This window comes from Pelodiscus sinensis, chromosome 4 (genome assembly GCF_052426305.1).
Source record: "Pelodiscus sinensis isolate ZL-2025 chromosome 4, ASM5242630v1, whole genome shotgun sequence".
Lineage (NCBI taxonomy): Eukaryota > Metazoa > Chordata > Testudines > Trionychidae > Pelodiscus > Pelodiscus sinensis.
Window position 1 is genome coordinate 13,566,136 of NC_143055.1, and position 15,046 is coordinate 13,581,181.

Below are 15,046 nucleotides of genomic sequence, written 5' to 3' on the forward strand. Positions count from 1 at the left end.
GTAGGAAGGGAAATTCAGTCCCAAACAGGGAAAATGATTTGACCAAGATGATAGAGCAGATCAGGGACAAAGCTGGGAGTAGCAAGTAGGTCTCTTTATGCCTTGTCCATTGCTGCAGCCTCTAGACTAGGGGTGGAGAACCTTTTTAGGGTCAGGGGCCACTAACACGCAGAGATATCAGTCGAAGACTGCACAAAAGTGAGAAGAAAAACAAAACCACACCACACACTCATGCACACACACAAAAATGGTTGTGGTATGATGTTCTTTTTTATTCTTATTTAGAATTTGATGTTAAAGGGGCATTGCTGGCCGCGTATAGCTCCAGTCTGCCAGACGCTGTTCCCTGCTGCAGCCAGCCAATTCAGGGAACGGGGGAGGGGAAGAGAAACTGGCCTGCTGTGGCCTCCCCTTTTTCCCGAAAGGTGCCCCATGCAAGGAAGGGGCTCGGGGCGCTTCCCTTCCCTTCCACTCTGGGAACGGATTCCCTCCTCCCTCTCCTCTCCTCTGGTCCCGCCCGGCTCCTTATCAGCAAAAGGGGCTTTGCTGGCAGCCTCTGCAGCTGCTGGAGGCTGGAAAGCAGCGGCAGCCTCTTTTTTGCTGCCGCCTCCCGAAATGCCGTAGGGCTCCACCACGTGGAGCTTCTCCCTCCCGGTAGGTCTCCTGCATGCGTTTCTCCCAGTATAGGGAGGTTGCGATGCAGGGGAGGATGGGGAAGCTTTTTAAGGGGCCCCTGGGATCCACCTGAGGTATTTCTCAGCCGCTGGGCCCCCCCCAAGAAGGGGATGAAATTGTTTCACACTCCAGATCCGGCCTGTGGGTGGGGGGTTCCCTACTCCTGCTCTAGACAATAGCACCTCGTTGAATGTATGCTCAGTTACAGCAAACTGAGAACATAAAGAGTGGCCCTACTGAAGCAGACCAAAGGTGCATCAAGCCCAAGGACCTGTCCTCTGACAGTGGCCAACGCCAGGTGCCCCAGAAGGAATCAACAGGACAGGGTCACCTAGTGATCCATCCTCTGTCACCCTTTCCCAGCTTCTGGCAAACACAGGCTAGGGACACCATTCCTGCCCTTTCTGGCTAACTACTATTGATGGACCTAACCTCCATGAATTTAACTTGCTCTTTTTTAAGTAGTTGCACTCGTGCTGCAGGGCGTAAACCACTTTCTAGTTTACTAAAGGTTCAGAAGACCCCCGTTGGCAGAAATTATTCCAAGAACGCATTTCTGACATTTCCCTCTGAAGCATCTCGCCACGCTCAGAGACAGGATACAGGACTGGGAGGAACCCTAGCCTGATTGAATATGGCAGCTCCTCGGTTCCTAAGAGAAGCTGTACTTTGGCTTAAGACTTTCCCCTAATAATGGGGGACTCAGAAAGAGTCCCTGCACGTAAAACTATTTCTCAAGGGTCTGTAAAATGGGCATTATTGTCTCTCTGCAAAATGAGTCATAACAGTTCTTGCACAAAAGGGATTTTTTGCGCAAAATGGCCCCATCAATACTGCAGAAGAGAATATGCAAATGAGAGCATGGGAAATGCTAATGAGCACTTCATTTGCATTTCCTCTTCCTCAATAATGATGCCATGTAGACAGAGCCTAAGAGAGTTGAGCTGTCATACACAGAACTGCAGGAAATCTCACTACTTGGAATGTTAGTTTTGCCCTTTTCTTGCCCCCCCTCATCAAAACAAAGGCGGAGGTGTGTTGCTCGACTCAGTAGTTGCATTTGTCATTTTAAAAACAATAAATCAACCACTTTATGCAGCAACTGTGAGAAATCTCCAGCTGTGGCATCCTCTGAGAGCTGTGTGCTCATCAAGGCATTTTGATGACATTATGTTAACTGTACGAGTAAAGGCCACGTCGTTTGTGTTGGTTTTCAGAACCTTAAGAGAAGTTGGTGGGCTTGTTTACAGCTTTACAACAGTTTACAGCTGTTGCATATTTAGATGGGCTTCCATGCCCGTCTCTAAAACTATGGCAATCAGAGTAGTCTACTGACTAGGAAACTTATCCTGGGAAATCCTACATAGGCCTTGCCACTGAGTTGTTTTCAAACCACAACTTCTTTGTGCCTTAGTTCCTGCTGTTGTAAAGACCCAGCCTTGCCAAGATCTCAAGTGCTTTGGATGGAAACTGCTGCGTAAGTGCGAAGTATTAGAACAGCAGTGTGTTCTAGTGAGGGGTATGGGGCATGCCTAGCACCACAAACTGTTCACTTGTCCAAACACCAAGCAAGTGAACATCACTCCAGCAAAGTTCCTTTTTTGGCAAAATCTCTATGATCCAGGGCATCTTAGATCTTGCATGATCTAAACATAAAAAAGGAATCATATAAAAAATGGAAACCAAGACAAATTACAAAGGATGAATATAGGCAAACAATGCAGGAATGTAGGAGCGAGATTAGAAAGGCAAAGGCACAAAACAAGCTCAAACTAGCTACAGGCTTAAAAGGAAACAAGAAGACATTCTATAAATATATTAGAAGCAAGGGGAAGACCAAGGGCAGGGTAGGGCCATTTCTCAGTGAGGAGGGGGAAACAGTAACAGGAAACTTGGAAATGTCAGAGATGCTTAATGACGTCTTTATTTCGGTCTTCACCAAGAAGTCTGATGAAGGAATGCCTGACATAGTGAATGCTAGTGGGAAGGGTGTAGGTTTAGAAGATAAAATAAAAAAAGAACAAGTTAAAAATCACTTAGTAAAGTTAGATGTCTGCAAGTCACCAGGGCCTGATGAAATGCATCCTAGAATACTTGAGGAGCTAATAGAGGAGGTATCTGAGCCTTTAGCTATCATCTTTGGAAAATCATGGAAGACAGGGGAGATTCAAGAATTTCGGAAAAGGGGAAATATAGTGCCCATCTATAAAAACGGAAATAAAAACAACCCAGGAAACTACAGACCAGTCAGTCTCACTTCTGTGCCAGGAAAAATAATGGAGCAAGTAATTAAGGAAATTATCTGCAAACACTTGGAAGATGATAAGGTGATAGGGAACAGCCAACATGGATTTGTAAAGAACAAATCATGTCAGACCAATCTGACAGGCTACGTCTACACTGGCCCCTTTTCCGGAAGGGGCATGTTAATTTCAGCTATCGTAGTAGGGAAATCCGCGGGGGATTTAAATATCCCCCACGGCATTTAAATAAAAATGTCCGCCGCTTTTTTCCGGCGTTTAGAAAAGCCGGAAAAGAGCGTCTATACTGGCCCCGATCCTCCGGAAAAAGCGCCCTTTTCCGGAGGCTCTTATTCCTACTTTGAAGTAGGAATAAGAGCCTCCGGAAAAGGGCGCTTTTTCCGGAGGATCGGGGCCAGTATAGACGCTCTTTTCCGGCTTTTCTAAACGCCGGAAAAAAGCGGCGGACATTTTTATTTAAATGCCGCGGGGGATATTTAAATCCCCCGCGGATTTCCCTACTACGATAGCTGAAATTAACATGCCCCTTCCGGAAAAGGGGCCAGTGTAGACGAGCCCATAGTGTTCTTTGATAGGTTAACAAGTCTTGTGGATAAGGGAGAAGTGGTAGACGTGGTATATCTAGACTTTGGTAAGATATTTGATATGGTCTCACATGATATTCTTATCACTAAATTAGGCAAATACAACATAGATGGGGCTACTATTAGGTGGTTGCATAACTGGCTGGATAACCATTCCCAGAGAGTAGTTATTAATGGTTCACAATCCTGCTGGAAAGGAGTAACAAGTAGGGTTCCACAGGGGTCTGTTTTGGGGCTGGTTCTGTTCAATATCTTCATCAACTATTTAGATATCGGCATACAGAGTACGCTTTTTAAGTTTGCAGATGATAGCAAGCTTGGAGGGGTTGCAACTACTTTGGAGAATAGGGTCATAATTCAAAATGATCTGGACAAATTGGAGAAGTGGTCTGAGGTAAACAGGATGAAGTTTAATAAGGACAAATGCAAAGTGCTCCACTTAGGAAGGAACAACAAGTTTCACACATACAGAATGGGAAGTGACTGTCTAGGAAGGAGTATAGCAGAAAGGGATCTAGGCGTTATAGTGGACCACAAGCTAAATCTGAGTCAACAGCGTAACACTGTTGCAAAAAAAGCCAACCTGATTCTTGGATGCATTAACAGGTGTGTTGTGAGCAAGACACAAGAAGTCATTCTTCCGCTCTACTCTGCGCTGATTAGGCCTCTGTTGGAGTATTGTGTCCAGTTCTAGGCACTGCATTTCAAGAAAGATGTGGAGAAATTGGAGAGGGTCCAGAGAAGAGCAACAAGAATGATTAAAGGTCTAGAGAACATGACCTATGAGGGAAGGCTGAAAGAATTGGGTTTGTTTAGTTTGGAAAAATGAAGATTAAGGGGGGACATGATAGCAGTTCTCAGGTATCTAAAAGGGTGTCACAAGGAGGAGGGAGAAAATGTATTCTTCCTGGCCTCTGAGGATAGACCAAGAAGCAATGGGCTTAAACTGCAGCAAGGGAGGTTTAGGTTGGACATCAGGAAAAAGTTTCTAACTGTCAGGGCGGTTAAACACTGGAATAAATTGCCTAGGGTGGTTGTGGAATCTCTCTCTCTGGAGCTTTTTAAGAGTAGGTTAGATAAATGTTTATCAGGGATGATCTAGACAGTGCTGGGACGTGCCGTGAGGGCAGGGGACTGGACTCGATGACCTCTTGAGATCCCTTCCAGTCCTAGTATTCTATGATTCTATCTGACCAGACCAAGGTTTGGTCAAATCCACCCAGTCCAAGCTCTGAGTCCCTCATCAAGTGTTATGGTAGAGCTGTGGAACCCACAAAAGTAGCCTCCATGGCTCTCTCTCTGAGGAGCTTGGATTCTGAGGTCTCAAGTCATGTCTGGGACTTCCTACAGGGTATCTTCTCCAGAGACCAACCCTTTGGCTGTGCATGAAACCACTAAACTTTAGGGTCAGAGGGAGATTTCATAGCTGCACCACTTGAGATTGGAGAGCTTTGCTTTGCAGAAGACCTCTCTAGCTCTGGAAATGCTAGATCTCCCTCACAGCACAAAATCACAAAGAGCCTGGCTTGGTGATTGTTGAGGAAAGAGGCCAGGATACTGGGCAATTCTTTGCTGAAAACAAGACAACCCTTGTGCCCATCAGAGGATGGGAATTTGCTGGGAACATGGTGAATCTCTTAAACCCAATTATTTGATGTTTTGTCAGATCCTCAATCATGATCAGATCCAAAAGGATCCTATAAACATAACAACATGTATTAATTATAGCATAATCCCAGAGATGGGTTGGAACATCTCTGCATTCCCAACTATAAGCCTTGAAAAGGTTTCATGGTCCAAAAACTAGGCACCCAGGCTGACATTTTCTAGAGTGACTCATGGTTTTAGGTGCTCAGTTCAAGGCAGCCTGATGGGGTCTGATTGCCAGAAAGCACTGAACATCTGCCTTCTAAAATCAGGCCCCAAAGCACTAGGCACACAAAATCACAGGTCACTTTTGGAAATTTAGTTTACAAATATCTGTAGGACTCTGGGAAAGGCAGTGTCAGCTTGTGGCACCTTTATGACTAACTGATGTATTTGTGCATAAGTTTTCGTGGGCAAAAGCTCACTTTGACAGATGGATTTCAAGGACTCCTCGTTATTTTTGCAGATACAGACTAACACGCCTACTCCTCTTCTAAGGGTCAGGAAGGAGAATCAGTCCTGTTCTTGTATCCACACTGGCTTCCATAAACTCTGCTCACACTTTGAATTAGTGTCTGCAGTGATCTACAACTTGTACAGAAAGGTGCTGCAGGAGTATGGTAAAATGTGTTCATCATGTATTTTATTGTCACTGTAGGATAAAAATTTCTGAGGCAGGCTATGATATTCTGTTAAAAACCCCTATTCTAAATTTGGAGTCTGGGACTGGCACACAAACACAGTACATAATGGTTACCCCCGTCATGGCTCCTTCCCCACTCTGGCACGATAAATGCAGAAGTGGGGGCCAGCAAGTACCCCAAAACCTTAGCTACCAGGCTTTGGTATAAAACTTCTCCCCAAAATCTTAAAACCCTAGATTTTGGGAATAAAACTTCCACTGCAACCACCCAAGTATTGATGTGAAAAATCAGGGGAGAGATCACTCAGGAAATCTCAGCCCTAAAGTACAAAGCAGGATACAACCATTAACCAATACCAGGTTAATAAAAGAAAAGAGAAAACTTTTATTATCACCACAATATTCCTGTTGCAAGCATAATGCCTAGATGGAAAAGTAACAAATAATATAGTCATGGAGAAACTCCAGGGGCCTAGAACTTAGTTACGAAGAAAAGCCAACCATTTCTTTAAAAGTGCACAGACATCAGATCCCATACCCAAACCATAAAACAATAATACCTAACAGATTTATTTAAACTTTACCCTTCTTACAGAAAGCAAAGAATTGTTTCTTGGAGACAGAGACATGTCTGTCTCCCTCAGAAGCTGAAGGGACCTCTCCAGAGACAAAGGAAAAGGAAAAATCATAAATTCCTTTGTCCCAGTTTGAAATCCCTACCTACATTCCTATTGGCCATTCCACCTGGCTAGGTGTAGTTAACCCCTTAGTCCCCAGGCTGCTGGCCATCTCTCATGATCATGACACCCCCCCAGACACACCTAGTTCAGGATGGGAGACAGGACAAGACACATTTAATGGTGCTAAGAACAAATGTGCCATTGTCAAGTACTCCTAATATCTCTGCTTTAATCCCCAGATGGACCACATCCTGCAGAGATACCTGCTTGAAGCTGACAGACATATCACCACTTAACACATAATTGATAACTGATGTCTGCTTTGTTTAAATACTTGTTTTACTGGAAACACTATGTAACTTTATAAGTTTATGGCATGCATCTGACGAAGTGGGTCTTTGCCCACGAAAGCTTATGCTCCTACACTTCAGTTAGTCTATAAGGTGCCACAGGACTCCTCGTCGCTTTTGCAGATTCAGACTAACACGGCTACCCCTCTGATATGTAACTTTATATTATTGCTCTTATTTTGCCTCACAATTAGCACCTATCCAAGGGTCCAGGATCTTACCCCTCCCCCCATCACTTTGATCTGCCCATTGAGCATCCTATATAATTAGTTGTAACCTATCGTTTGGCAGTGTTCACTGAGCTCTAACAAGCGACATGACACTCCGACAGCACTGTGTGTGTAATAAACTCTCTTGCTTGCTTCACATATAGGCTACGTCTAGGCGACATGGCTCCATCAGTGGAGCCATATAAAATAGTTTATTCAGAATAGTCAAAGAAGTGGGGATTTAAATAATCCCCGCTTCATTAAAGTAAAAATGGCCACCGCGCTGTGCCGACGATCAGCTGATCCGGCACAGCGTTGTGGCCATTTTTATTTTAATGAAACGGGGATTATTTAAATCCCCGCTTCTTTTACTATGCCGAATAAACTATTTTACATGGCTCCGTCGTGTAGTCTAGACGTAGCCATGGTGTCCAGGTTCTGTTCCTTCAGTCACAAAGGGAGAGATTATATTATGCACAGCTATTAATGGCTTGTAAATGAATGACCAGAATTAAAACTGCGGTGCTCAAAAGCTTCTCTCTTTCACCAACGGAAGTTGGTCCAGTAAAAGAAACTGCATCTCACCCACCTTGTTGCGCTTACAAACTTTAAAATAGCATTTCCTTTTCACAGTCCTTCACAACATTATATACCACAGCTAAGTGAGATGTATAAACAATGTAAAGCAGAACATAACCACAAAAAAGCCCCAAACTATTCCATTTTAAACTAAGTCTCTATAAGCAACGGTACATACTCAACAGATTTTTCAAATCAAATGGATTGATTCTTTCACGATTCATGCATTACATATTTATAGTTCTATTGCTTATAATCTACAAGATTCAATATTGTACTTTTACATTACTGTGCGACACTTCTTGTTACACATAAGTTGTTAGGGCATATCTTCACTAGGAAATTATTTTGAAATAACTTATTTCGAAATAATTCCTGAAATAACTATTTTGAAATAAACTTACTCCCCAAGGAAAGCAGGAGTTTTTATTTCGAAATAAGAAGTCCCTTATTTCAAAATAATGGGCTTGGTAGTGTGGATGCTTTGTTTGTTATTTTGAAATAAGGGGAGGTATTTTGAAATAACTCCCTAATGCAGATCAGGGCTTATAAATACATTATGGAATCCTATAAAAGACTAACCATAAAGGTATATACAGTCCTGAGCCATGTGATGAAATAATACATTTTACTATTGTTCACCTCTTAGAATAGTGTATCATCACTTTTGTAGGAAAACACCCCTATTGCTTTCCATGGGATGCTTTGCTTCCAAAGAGGTAGCACAGGGATGATCTTCTAGTCAGTGCTTGGTCCTGCTGTGAGGGCAAGGGACTGGACTTGATGATCTCCCAAGGAACCTGCCAGTTCTAGTAGGCCCGTGGTCACCAACCGGTCGCTCGCGAGCTACTGGTCGATCTCGAGGCCTCGACCAGTCGCTCGCGAGGCGTCCTGTCAGCCCCGCCCTCATTTCCCTCCCACCCCCCAGAAGCCCCAGTACTTACCTCCAGAGAAGACGGAGGTAGTGTCGGCTTCCGGCGCGCGGGGGTTTGGCCCCAGGGCTTCCCGGCGTGGGGAGGGGTTGGCGCCAGGACAAGCGCCCACGGGGCTTCCCTGCGTGGGTGGGAGGGGGGTCGGCCCCCTGGGCAGGCGCGCGCAAGGCTTTCCTGCACGGGGGGATTGGCCCCGGGCAGGGGCAGGCGCACGCACGTGGGGCTTCCCTGCGTGGAGGGGGAGTTGGCCCCGGGGCAGGTGAGCGCACGTGCGCGTGGGGCTTCCCTGCGTGGGTGAAGGGGTCGGCCCCCTGGGCAGGCGCGTGTGCAGGACTTCCGGGAGGGGGGTCGGTTTCCGGGGGGGGGAGGGAATGCTGGGAGGAGGGAGATGCAGGGGACTCTCTGCCTCCACTGGCATCCCATTCCCCTGTCCCCACTCCCCTGTCCTCAACTACAGAATGCTGTCCCCATTCCTGTTCCCACTCCCCGAACTCTGTCCCCAGCTACAGAATGTCCCCACTCCCCTGTCCCCAACTACAGAACTCTGTCCCCACTCCCCGAATTCTGTCCCCACTTGCGTCCCCACTCCCCGAACTCTGTCCCCACTGGCACTCTGTCCCCTGCTGCAGAATCCTGTCCTCTGCCCTCTCAGCACCCTGTTCCCTCTCCCCTGCCCCCAGCCACAGTACTCTGTCCCCACAAAATGTATAATTATAAATGCTTCATTTTAGATGTAAATAGCATGAATAAAAAACAGACCATTTATTTCATAACTATAAACATGTGATTTTAATTGTATGTATCGCATAATTTAAAAATAAACTTTATCAGAGTGCTGGGGATAGCAAGTGATGGACAGGAGGAGAATAGAGAGGGCGGGGCTTCAAGGAAGGGGCGGGGCTTCAAGGAAGTGGAGGGGCTTCAAGGAAGGGGAGGAGCGGTAGATCTTCGCCTGCTCTGAGATTTAAAAAGTGATCTTGGGTGTAAAAAGGTTGGAGACCACTGTAGTAGGCTATGATTCTATGAAAATGGTTCTTTTAGTGTAAGGATTAAAAAAATAATCAGTGAAAATAAAAATGCATGTGTCTGTTCTAAATCATAAACAAGCTAGAGAAAGAACAATGGCCTCATCTCAGACATTGTTATGGGGTTTTACCTGTGAATGTTCATTGTCTCTATACAAGGGGCAAAGATCCAATTCACAAGTTAATTCCTATTGCAGAATACAGTCAGCAACTAGCTCATTGGAAAGCAATTTGTTGTTATAACAAATGTTCAGATGCACATTATAGCCAATTCTGATAAAAACTAGGGGTGTTAGATACTGTGTATTTTAGTAATCGTGTAGCCACAACAATTATCAGTGGTTACATAGTTACTAAAATATTCCCCACTCCCAGTGAGGCCCTGCCACCCTGCATTGCTGCCTCTGTATCAGAGGCAGCAGTGCAGGGTAGCAGGCGGAGCTGGTTGGCGATGAGAGCTGGTTTAAAAATCGTCTCCCCACATAGACTGGCTCCTGTCTGCCATCCCACACTGCTGCCTCTGATACAGAGGGGTGTCAGCAGCACCTGTCCATGGGCACACACATGCACATACACACATACTGCTGCTGCCTCTGACAGAGAAGCAGCAGTGCTGGGGAGGAAGGGGAGGCGGCTCCATGGAGCCAGTGCTCATGTGGAGTCGGCTATTAAGCCAGCTTCCACTATCACCGGCTCACATCTGTTTCCCCCTGTCCTGCTGCCTCTGATAGAGAGGCAGCAGCATGCAGGGGAGGGCCAGGTGGCTCTATGGGAGCAGATACACAGGGGAGCTGACTTAAAAGCCAGCTTCCCATGTATACCAGCTCCCTGCTGCCCCCCTCACCCTCTGTGCTACTTCTCTATTAGGGTATGTCTACACAGCAAAGTTATTTCAAAATAACAGCAGTTATTTCAAAATAACTTTCCTAGTGTCTACACAGCCATTCCATTATTTCGAAATTAATTAAAACTAGCGGAGGGCTTATTACAAAATTGGTAAGCCTCATTCCACGAGGAATAGTGCAAATTTCGAAATTACTATTTGGAACTAAGCGCTGTGAAGACACTTATTTCGAAATAGGGGGCCTCTGGCCCTTCCCAGGGTGCCCTGCTGGCCACCCTGACTACAAGGCAACTTCTGACCTGATGCCCTTCCAGAACTGGTTCCAACCAGCCTTAAATACGATTCAACGTCCACTCAGTGTGGATGTGCTATTTCGAAATAGAACAACACTATTTCAAAATGCATTTTGTGTGTAGACGCGTTATTTCAAAATAAGCTATTTCGAATTAACTATTTCGAAATTATGCTGTAGTGTAGACATACCCTTAGAGATGCAGAAGCATGGGGTGGGGGGAGAGGGACAGGCAGCTCCACAGGATCCAGTACTTCAGAGAGAGCTGTTTTTTAAGTTGGCTCCCCCCAAGCACCAGCTCACACCTGCTTCCCCACAACTTGCTGCCTCTGATACATCCCATTTAAAAGTCTAAAGGCTAACATCCCTAATAAAAACAGCCTGCAGGTCACTCACATGATATCTAAAGGGGGTTATTGCTAGGTGAAAATCAGAATGCTGATCCAGAACACACTGAAGTCCAGGGAAAGCCTTCAGTGGACTTCAAAGGGTTCAGGGAGTAAGCTTATAATGCAGTGTCTTTTGAAAGTGCTGGGAATGTGAGGAAAACTGAAGGAAAATTCAAATAATTTAATACTAAATCCCTAATCCAGGAATTGGATCCATGCAGTTGGACCATATGCTCATGTTAATCATCTTGTTTTATGCCTCATTTGGAGGCACACAGAGAATATGCAACAAGTACCATATAAGAATCTATACAGAAGAAAATAGCATGTGGAGGCCCATCTACTTCCTGAATGAATCTGCTGCCAGGAATCAGGAGGTAGATATAGATATAATTACTGTTTGAATTGAAGATTAACATTAAAATCTTGTGATATGAACAAACTCATAACCCTCCTATGTGTTGTCTAAAAATACATTTGCATCCTACCTATTTTGGTTCTGGTAGGGGGACTTATTTGAAGCAAATTTCCAGAAAGAATGCCAGGGACCAGACTTTTGTGGTCCCACAGGGTGTCTGGGGAGCAGATCTTCTGGCCTTTCCTATGGTAAATGGGGCTAGAACACCTGTTTTTCTCAGTGAGGCAATACGGGGAACAAAGCTTGGATCAGCATGGAAGCATCTCAGATAGGGATTCTCACAGAAATTCCTTCCTTCAGAGGTCTCTCCTCTGGCTGTACAGCAGGTGGGATAATCTGAGCCACAGGTTTATACAGTAACATTTTGTCACCATTAAAATGGGAGAAGCCCACAATGAATGTCAGGGAGAATACAGGATCGTGTTTCATCTCAACATCTATTTCAGGACATTTTGTAACTATTCATATACAGGCAGTCCCCGGGTTACATGGATCCGACTTACATCAGATCCCTACTTACAAACGGGGTGAGGCAACCCCGCACTAGCTGCTTCCCCCCAGCAGACCAGGGAGAGGCGGAGCGGCTTTTCTCAGCAGACACCTCAGCTTGAGAATAAAGGACTGAGGAAAGTGAGGTGTGGGAGAATAACACTGAGCTCTGGAGAAATGTTTGGCTAGAGTTTCCCCTACAATATGTACTAGTTCCGACTTACATACAAATTCAACTTAAGAACAAACCTACAGTCCCTATCTTGTACGTAACCCGGGAACTGCCTGTACTCTGTGCTAAATCACCAAACTGCACTCTGCTGGCTAGAAGTTAAATAGCATCCTAAATATTTTTTTGCTCAGGAGCATTCTCAAGAGTATAGTAAAGCTGTAGCTGCTGTAACAATAACAGCAGCATTTGCGATCATGCAGCCAAATGCAGCAATTGTTGCTTTTCTAGATACCAGTCGAAATCCAGATTACTTGATCTCTTCCTAGACTGTGTTCTCTTCCTAGAATCCTTCCTAAAGATAAGGCTAAGTACATCTCACCTTTGAAAATAGCCAGTCTTCATGGATAGAGCGATGAGCCTAGCAAGAGAGCCATGATTTTTTAGCTATAAAGAAGCCTCTTGTCACAGTACTTATGCAACACACTCCCTCTCTCAAGATTTCAGAGAGAAGGGAAGGCTATTTTGCTCAAAAATCACAGCATCTCTGACAGGAGAAGCATGTGTCCCCACCTCCACACGCTGATTTGCCAGGAAACAATGGGATTGCACAGTGCTAGGTTATAGATAATTGCTCTCATTATTTCACGGTTCACCATATTTTTAGTTATATTGATGATAAATTTAAAGCACAGGTAGAGACTCTGTTGAAGGGAATGTTGCTACTTTAAGAGAACAAAGAAATGGGGAGCACTAATATACAGATTGTTTGCCAAAGAACACGGGAGCAATGCTACTTATAGATACGCACACAATGTCTATGGATCTAAGATTCTTAAATAGCTTCATGAAAACAAACCATTCAAACCACCTGTGTTACAAATTAGCTAGGCTCACATACCCCTGCCCCCTTCCTTGCAGGGCATTCTCTCCCTCAATCCAGCCTCATGGCATGACACTGAGGATAGGGGGTAGGCAGATGAAGACAGCAAAGTCATGTTGTTTGCCTTCTGTCCCATGAAGAATCCATGGACTAAACTACACAGACCATAGAGCTCCTCGCTGAGGGTCCAGAGTGCAGCCATGGCCAGAGAGAGGTTCTGGTAGGGGGACTTATTTGAAGCAAATTTCCAGAAAGAATGCCAGGGACCAGACTTTTGTGGTCCCACAGGGTGTCTGGGGAGCAGATCTTCTGGCCTTTCCTATGGTAAATGGGGCTAGAACACCTGTTTTTCTCAGTGAGGCAATACAGGAAACAAAGCTTGGATCAGCATGGAAGCATATCAGATAGGGATTCTCACAGAAATTCCTTCCTTCAGAGGTCTCTCCTCTGGCTGTACAGCAGGTGGGATAATCTGAGCCATAGGTTTATACAGTAACATTTTGTCACCATTAAAATGGGAGAAGCCCACAATGAATGTCAGGGAGAATATAGGAGCCAGAAGAATGATCTGGCTTCCATGTCTGGATATACGGTACAGGCCTTACAGTTAACGGGTGCCTGGCCCATAGGTGTCAGATGAAGTCAGCACCATCTTTCTCTGGAAAGCAAGGCAAAGATTGTTTGGCTCAAGTGATTGATTGGCTACCTCTGGCTGCAGTTTGTGGTGCTAGCATGACTGCAAATACAGTTGCTTTCTTTGAAAAGAGCTGATCGGTGTCACCAATAGCATTGTGAACTGCCAATTGAGTCAATGTTAGAAACAGCTCAGATCTCCTACGGTTTTTGCTTAGAGTGCAAAATGTACAATCTGAAAACCCAATGAAGTAATTAGTCTTTAGATGCACCACAATATTACCATCACGCAGAAACACCTGCATGCCAGATCCATATTACACATACTCACATTAAGTGAACCTCTCTAGTCCAGCACCCTTGGGACCTGACTGGTGCTGAACCAGAAAATTTGCCAGACCATAAGAGGTTAATATTGTCTAGCAGCATTATCAATACTTCCACTGATTACTGGGCTCTTAAAAGACGTTTAGGGATAAATTAGAGCTAACGAACAGCACAGAACTCTGAGAGCCAAGACAGGTGTCTGTAAGCAAACTTTATGAGACTGCAGGAAACTTGGCCACCTCCATGAAAAGTGGACATCCAGCTAACTACAATCATGCCAGACCACGGATGTTGCCAGACCAGAGAATGCCAGACTAGAGAGATTCAATCTGTAGTATCTTGCACCTTGAGTAATCCCCTTACAGTCAGAGGCGATCACTTGCAACATAATATACTATTAAATAGGACTAAGGAATTCAGAATCTGGCCCCAAAACAATAACAGGAGACAGATCTTTGATACCGTTTTTTAACTGGTAAGTGGAGAAACACAACTGTAGTTTTGTGCCAATTTAAAAATAGGCAGATTCATACAGTTCTGTTGCAGTTCCCAAATTGTGCTCTGGGGAGCATTTACATCATATGGTGTTGTCTCCCCTATTTTCAGTCGCTAAATTACATCTTGCAACTAGATGGGGCTACTATACAGTGGATGCATAACTGGCTGGATAACCATTCTCAGAGAGTAGTTATTAACGGTTCATAATCATGCTGAAAGGGCATAACAAGGGGAGGTCTGCAGAGGTCTGTTTTGGGACTGGTTCTGTTCAATATCTTCATGAATGATTTAGATGATGGCGTAGAGAGTGTTCTTATTAAGCTTGCGAAGCTGGGAAGGGTTGCAAGTGCTTTGGAAGATAGGGTCAAAATTCAAAATGATCTAGACACACTGAAGAAATAGTCAGAGGTAAATAGGATGAAGTTTAATAAGGACAAATGCAAAGTACCCCACTTAGGAACAATCAGTTTCACACATACAGAATGAGAAGCGACTGTCTAGGAAGGAGTACTGCAGAAA